We start from the raw sequence: 8,061 nt of genomic DNA, 5'->3' as shown, positions 1-8,061 counted from the left end.
TCTTCAGTTTCCATTTATTATATTATTTGTAATATAAAATATAATTTTTCCTGAGGCAATTGGGGTTAAGTGACTTGCCCAGGGTCACACAGCCAGGAAGTGTTAAGTGTCTGAGACCAGATTTGAACCCAGATCCTCCTGACTTCAGGGCTGGTGCTCTATCCACTGTGCTACCTAGCTGTCCACCTAATGTGCATTTTTAAAAAGATCCCTAGGGATCCTAGTAGATCCCCAGCTCAGCAATGTGACATAGAAAACAAGAAGCTAAGTTTATCTTAGGCTGCATTAGGAGGGTCAGCGTCCCATATACAAAAAGTCCAGAGGTGGACACCTCTAGGGAGGAATGTTCAGCTCTGAGCATCACATAAAAGGATATTGAGAAGCCGATGAGCGTCCAGAAGAGGATCAGTCAATAGTCGATAAACATTTATCAAGAGGCTACTATGTACCAGAGACCGTGCTAAGTGCTAGGGATCCAAAAAGACTCAAACTATGTTCTAATGGAAGAGGAAACCACAATGGCTCAAGGATCATTTGAGGAAACTTAGGAGACTTAGCCTAGAGAAGAGACAGTTTTGGAGTGAGGTTTAGGATTTGAGGTGACTAGAGAGCTGTCCAGAAAAATTTCCTACCAAAAGAATTGTCCAAAAATGAAATGAACTGCCAAAGGAGAGAGGGAGTCCTCCCTCCCTTGAGTTCTTACAGGGAAGACTATATTTCAAACACAGGGGGAAGAGCTAGCTTCTGAGGTTCCCTCCACATCTGAGATTCTCTGATTCTGGGGTACTGAAAGCCCACAGGAGCTCGGAACTGAGGATCCTCCAATCTTAGCCCCCCTCTAGAGTAGATACTGATAGGGAAATGGAAGGTGAGAACAGCTCCATCTGGATTTTCCTATTGCCATGTTTTAAGATGAAATTGGGGATAGGTGGCTTCTGAGGTCCTTTCCAGCTCAAAATTTAGAACCCCCAGCCAGCCCCTCTCATCCTCAGTTTCCTCATCTGCAAAATGACTTTAGAAACAGAGAAGCAAGGTCAAATCCAAGAAATGTTCTTTGTGGGAAAATGGACAAGGGCAGGTGAGAGATAGTCCCTTCCCTCTTCTTCATCTTCATCTTCAGAAGTTAATATTGGTGACCTTTCCCCTCTATGGGCCTGTTTTCTCATCTATAAAATGATTTAATTCGATGGTCTGTAAGATCCCCTCTGGGTCCAAGAGTCTGTGATTCTCTGTGGTTCTCTGGGGGTATGAGAAGAGGAGATTCCTGTTCAGGTACGGATTGGACTGGATAACTTCCTTCTCCATCAGATATTCTGGGGTCCCCTCCACCCCAAGCTTGTCTCTGCTTTCCAGCTGAACTTCTGTTGGTCGTTATTTGTGACATTAAGTAACTAATGGGCCAAATTCCATTGGCCCATTGCCTTGGAGCTGCCCTCTGCCCCCGACTTTGGCCAAGCCAAAGGGCCCCGAGAACCAGAACTGCCCCGGTCTCTCCTTCCCTTACCCAGGCCTGATTTTTTCTAATAACTTCATTTCCACCCTTTTACCCCGGAGAGGGAATAAGGATTCGGCTCTGTGCCTGCTTGTCTATGACCTCATGACTTCCCCACTAATTGATGAGGATTAAAAAAGAGAGAGAGAGAGAAAGACAAATCCAGAAGGAAACATTATGGCTGTCCTGGCACTAATTGGCTGCTCAGGAGGGAGAGGGGGAAAGGATGGTGTGAATTATTAAAACCCTTGGAGGCTGATGGAGGAGGCCCCATCCTCCTGGGTCCCGGCCGAGGGGTTGGCTCGAGTTCTCTCTTCGTGAGAGGAGCTGACAGGGGAAGGGGGGGTTGCGAGGGAGGCTGGGGAAGCTGCCTGCTGTACCAGGGTCACATCTGGAAGCCACATCTGGGAGTCCCCCTCGGCCACAGCCCTGGCGCCAGCAGGCAGGGCTCCGAAAGGGGTCTGAGACAAGCCCTCAGCAGGAGGGGCTGCCTGGCTGCAGCGGGGCTGCTGGGATGAGCCCCAGGGAGACCGAGAGGGATAAAGAGCAGGGGGATGTGGCTCTGGAGGGCGTGAACCCTCTGAAGCTGAGGTCTGTGAAGTTAAATCATCAAACATGATGATGATGATGATGATGATGATGTTAAGAGCTGACCTTTAGGTTTTCAGAACACTTTAAATATTCCCTCATTTAGTGCCCCAGGTTTTACTTTACAGGTGATTCCCAGGCTTGGAGTCAAGAAGGTTCATCTTTCTGTTTGCCTCAGTTTCCTCATCTGTAAAATGAGCTAGAGAAGAAACTGGCCAAACACCCCAGCGTCTCTACAAGAAAATCCCGGGTGGGATCACGAGCTGGAAATGGCTGAACAGAAAAGAATCCAGATCCTCCGTGGCCCCTTGTTCCCTCCGCTGTGACTCCGAGCAAGCCCCCGCCCCAAGGCCCTAGCCTCTCTCTCTGCCTCATGCAACGTCCCATTCCGCTCTTGCTTTCCCACACTCCTTCCCTGCCCCGGGAGGCGCTGGCAGTCTGGGAATGCAGCGATCCCCGGGCTGGAAGGGGCTTAAATAGGACAAAGGCAAAGTATCTGGGCACAAAAAGTAAATGCTCCAAGTGGGGAGGGGAGGCGGGGCTTTGGCTTGACTGGATGCTCAGATAAGCAGCGCTGAGAGAGGCAAGGCTGGGGGGGGGGGAGTTCCGCCATCCCCGCCCAGGCCCTTGGGAAACGCCATGTTCCGGCCCCACATTTTGGGAAGCTGATCGGTTGGACGGGTACAGAGCAGAGAGGACAGAAGAAGGAGAGGGGAGGACCACAGGCCGAGCCAAGTGGGGGCTGCTCCACCTTGTTCTGGAGGACGGGCCCCTGGCCTGGGGCTGCCCAAGAACTGCCCAGCGGCCTCTCATGGAGATTCTCTCCCGGAGACCTCGGGCCGGCGGCGGTCCCCTGGTTATGCTGACAAGGAGACTCTCCTGAGACACAGGCACCTGTGGGGCCCTCCCCGGGCCTTGGGGACTCTGAGATGCTGCGCCTGCAAGGATACCCCCCCTCGTTCCTAAGGGAAGCCGGCCTCCCCTCCATCGTACCCGCCTGGCCAGGCCGTGTTTTTGTAGATGCTCTGACTGAGCCCTAAGGCCGGAGAGTTTTCTTCAGTTGGGTTTTTAGCAACATGATCTTCGCAATTAAAAAGGCAGAGAAATTAAACAATCTGAGGTACCACCTGCAGACTGACTAAGATGGAGGAAAAGATAAATGTGGGAGAGGACGTGGGAAAACCAGGACACTGATGCATTGTTGGTGGAGTTGTGAATGGATCCAACCATTCTGGAGAAAAGTATGGAACCGTGCCCAAAGGGCTATCAAAGTGTGTGCCCTTTGACCCAGAAGTGCCACTACTGCATCTCCATCCCAAGGAAATCATAAAGGAGGGAAAAGGACCCACATGTGCAGAAATGTCGGTAGCGGCTCTTTTGGTGGTAACAAATAATTGGAAAATAAGTAAGGAGTTTATGAAGGTGATTGATTATTATTGTTCTATAAAAAATGATAACGAGCTGATTTTAGAAAAGCCTGGAAAGATTTACATGAACTGATGCTGAGTGAGACAAGTAGAACCAGGAATACATTCTATGCAGTAAGAGCAAGACTAGGTGATGAGCTTATACACTGGCTGCATGCACGGCACTTCAGGCTAATTACTGATTGGACAATACTCTATGGGTATGTGCTTGGAAAATGGTCCTTCCCACCATTCTGTGCTGGCTCCATCTTTTGGTGGCTACAGAGAATCGTGGGAGGGATTAGGAGGTGGAGTAAGACAAGCCAGAGTCACTTTGGTGGTGGACGAGGAGAAGGAAGGTCATGGAGATCCTGTGTCCATCCCCTTCACTTCTACCCCTAAAGACCAAAAACAAAGCCCAAGGACTTTTGCGGATCCTGACTCCGGCTGATTCTAAGGCATCCAGGTTAGCCACACGGTCTTCACACACAGCAACAAAAAGACTATGAGATGATCAATTCTGATGGGCGTGGCTCTCTTCAACAATGAGATGATTCAGGTTCCAATGGTTCAGTGATGGAGAGAATCAGCTACACCCACAGAGAGAACTATGGGAAATGAGTGTGGACCACAACCTGGCATTTTCCTGCTTTCCGTTGTTGTTTGCTTGCATTTTGTTTTCTTTCTCAGGTTTTTTCCCCTTCTTGATCTGATTTTTCTTGGGCAGCAAGATAATTGTATAAATATGTTAACATATATTGGATCTAACAGGTAGTTTAACATATTTAACATGTATTGGACTACTTGCCATGTAGACTGGGTTTTCTCAGTAATTTAGTGATCCAAGACAGTCCCACTGGACTTTGGATAGAAAGCACCATCAGCATCCAGATAGAGAACTATGAAGACTGAATCTAAATCAACATGCTATAGTCACTTCTTTTTCTGCGTTTTTTTCTCTCTCGTGGTTTTTCCCTTTTGTTCTGATTTTTCTCTCCCAACATGAGTCATATTTCATCATTCATATTTCTTTAATGTGAGTCATAAAGAAATATGTATTTAAAATTTTATATAAATATATAATCAGAAGAAAATAAAACAATTAATAAATAAAAGTTTTTAAATTAAAAACAAATAAATGAATGAAAGGAAGCCAGCCAGAGGGGCACTGGGAAAGGTAAGAATGGTTTCCCTCCTTCCCTCCCATTTTTCAAACTCTCTCCATCTTCAATGTCTAGTAGAAACTCTGTCTATTCCAGAAAATCTTCTCCGACCACTGTAGCCCACACAACCCACTCTGAAGAACTCTCTTCTCCCCGCCTGAAACCCTGGCTGACTTGGACCTCAGAGATACCTCATATTATAGATGAGGAAAGAGACTCCACGGAGTTAAGTGGTCAATGCCCAGAATTCTGTCCCATCTGATAGAGATCCTGTTTCTCCAGCCAGACCAGAAGCTTGCTGAGGGCAGAGACCACGGCGTTGCCTCCTCCGGCTTCCCACAGCAGACCCACCTGCCTGGTTTGACTCACAGAAGATAATAAGACATAATTTGAATGAATAAAGAGAAAGTACAGCAGCCTGGGCCATGGAAAGATCATTGGAACTAGAGTGAGAGGCCATTGGTTGAAACTCTACTCCCTACTCCTTCTGTTCAGTCAGTTCCACCCCCTCCCACTTAAACCTCAGTTTCCTCATCTGTGGAATGGGCATAAATGCACTTGTCTTTTTCCTCTCCAGATTTGTACTAAGGAAAGTGCCCCGTTAATTCTAAAATGCCAGCAAGGTGGGAGCTCTCTACGGGCAAGTCCTTCCGTACTGTCTCAGCACACCCAGGCTGGCCTCCGTCCTAACCAGCCACCAGGCTCCTTTACCTACTTGTTCCAAACTGTGACTCTCGGGGGCAATGAGCTATTTGTTACAGATTTCTTTTTTGAAAAACTAAAATAAACATTAAAGGGTTGTTGTTATCGCAGAACGCCTGGACGCTCTATACAACAGTCATCTTATTTGAAAATCATCTTCAGTTGTTCTGAGGGAGCCCGCCCTGCCTGTGTCCTGATGGAACCTGTTTAAGAAAGTACTGCCAGTCGCCGACACCATACGGGTCTCTGTGGGGAGGACCGCACATGAGTAAGTAGAATTACTTTCAGGAAGCTCAAGTGTGAGATCGCTTTGATTCTATTAACTTATAAATAAAACTGTTCACGCTCTGAAAAATTTAAAAAATAAAAGTCCTCTCAATCTAGAGTTGGTTAATGGTGAATAAAGGGAATAGAATAGAATAAACAACACAGCAGGCTAGGGGATCGGTCCCGAGTCTGACATTGTCGGGGGGGGGGGGGGGCTGGGCGGCTCGGTGTCAGGTCTAGAGACAGGACCTGAGTTTGAGTCCAGCCTCAGGTATTTACTAATAGCTGTGTGACCTGTTTGCCTTAGTTAACTCATCTGTAAAATGAGCTGGAGAAAGAAATGGCAATCCGCCCAGTGCTTTTGCCAGGAAAACTCCAAGTGGGGTCGTGAAGCATCAGACACGACTGAGCAACGGTTTCGTTTTTGATGTGACCTTGGACAAGATTGACTAGCAAAATGTCTAAGGTCTCTCCCAGATCTACGATCTATGATTTTTAAATGAATAAATGAATGAATGAATGAATGAAAAATGAAGTGCTTGTTGCGTGCCAGGCTAAGTAAGTACTAGGCAAGCAAGAGTGTCTGCTCTCAAAGAGCTTGCGTTCTAATGGAGGAAGGTAACGCAGGGAAGTGGGAGGACAGTGGCCCAAATGGAGACAGTCTGGTTGGAAACGGCCAGGAACTGTCACCGATGGTTTATGGCTCCCGTGACCTTTGGTCCTGGACAATTAGAGCCGGCAGATACCGTCCAGTCCGGCTTTCTTGCTTGACAAAGAGGAAGGGATTTTTGCCCAGGACCCCAGAAGGAGTGAAGGGCAGGACCTCCTGGCACTCTCTGGAGGAGGGAGACGGGGGAGGTGGCGGCCTCTGCCTCCTGTGCGTCTGGACAGTGTCTGGCTGGAAGCATCCGGAGGGTGGGGATGCTGCTGAGGACAGCTGGCTGGTAACCTCCAAGGGAAACAGCCCCCGGCCCTGGGATTACCTAATTGAAAACCATAATCATTTATTTAGATGATGATGCTATTAACATGAAGAATTAATGAGAGCAGCTTGGGCTTGGGTTAGAGGAAGAGGGGGAGGAGGAAGGGCAAGCGGGGGTGGTGGTAAACAAGTCCCAGGTTCTAGGGTTCATTGTTCTAACATCCACATCGCATTTTCTTTGTTCTAGCATTCTATGGCCCAACATTCACTCTTCCCCCCCAGGATGATGGACTAGATGGCCACTGAGGAGCCTTCCAGCTCCAATGCTGGGATCCTAAGGTCCTGCTCAGTTTCTACACCCTATGTTCTGTTTTATAACCTGCCCTGTTCTAAATCACAGAAAAGCAGCGTGGTCCAGGAGGAGAAATACTGGACTTAAAATCGGGGATCTGGGCTTGGATCTCGGTTCTATGGTAGCTTGTCTAGGCGGACGTGGGCCAATCCCTTATTATCTGGAGCCCCGGTTCCCTTCCAGCCCTAAATCGATGATACTGTGATCCCAAGATGCTTCTGGGCTCTGTAGCCCCGCCCTGGGGCTGCCTGACTCACCTCCCTCTTCTCATCATTACTTTATTCCACCTGGCCAGGACATTCTACAAGTGGTCGCCACGGTCACTTCTCCTCCTCCTGTAAGTCTTTCCCCTCTCTCAGCTTTGGATTTTTTATCAGCTCAATTTCCTCCTCCTCTTCCTCCTCCTGCTTCAGAAAGGCTTCCTGGGCCACCTCAAGCCACAGTGTGTTTTTCTTCTCTGGGGCAATTCAGTCCAACACTGAATTTTTTTCAGTCCTGAAAAACGTTTTACCGTCCTGTTAGATCTGGTGATTTTGCTGCCCATCCTGACCCTCACACAACCCAGCTCCCTTCTGTTCCCCAGCCCAGCGATTATTGGTCAGAAGAACGAAAGCCCCAGGGAGCGGTAGGAGGCTGTGGGGACATGAATGATCCGGGCCACTTGTCCACCTTCCCCTGAGAAACCACTGGGGTCATTTGTCGCATCTAGGAAAGAGACGCTGCGCTCCACTCTTCTGTGGGGCTCTGAGCAACAGGGGGAGGACTTGAATCGGGTCCCAGGTCGGCCAGGAAAAGCAAAGACAATATTTGCCCAAGTTATTGGTCTGAGAAAAACCCTCGGTAACCCTTAAAGAGGTAGAATAAAATAAACTGCTCTCATTCTCTGCTCTCATCTGGAACCAGTGGTGGGAATGGCTTTAGAAAAGGGGTGTCACTATTTCAAAGTCTGACTCTTTTTATACAGGAAAATAACTGTTTGGACATATACACATTTATTGTATTTAACTTATACTTTTACATATTTAACATGTATTGGTCAACCTTCCATCTGGGGGAGGGGAAAAGTTGGAACAAAAGGTTTGGCAATTGTCAATGCTGTAAAATTACCCATGCGTATAACTTGTAAATAAAAAGCTATAATAAAAAAAGAAAAGGGATGTCAGAGATGG

At 47.9% G+C, this 8,061-nt stretch overlaps 1 long non-coding RNA gene across 1 annotated transcript; it reads left to right on the top strand.

Annotated features, from left to right (window-relative positions):
- The first annotated feature begins 6,822 nt into the window (after positions 1–6,822).
- On the top strand, positions 6,823–7,784 carry LOC127560572 (uncharacterized). The gene is made up of 2 exons (XR_007953362.1): positions 6,823–7,229; positions 7,476–7,784. It is a non-coding gene; the product is annotated as an uncharacterized LOC127560572 (long non-coding RNA).
- Positions 7,785–8,061: the final 277 nt, after the last annotated feature.

The sequence above is a fragment of the Antechinus flavipes genome, chromosome 4, assembly GCF_016432865.1.
Source record: "Antechinus flavipes isolate AdamAnt ecotype Samford, QLD, Australia chromosome 4, AdamAnt_v2, whole genome shotgun sequence".
Classification (NCBI taxonomy): domain Eukaryota; kingdom Metazoa; phylum Chordata; class Mammalia; order Dasyuromorphia; family Dasyuridae; genus Antechinus; species Antechinus flavipes.
This window is presented reverse-complemented; position numbering and strand designations above follow the sequence as displayed.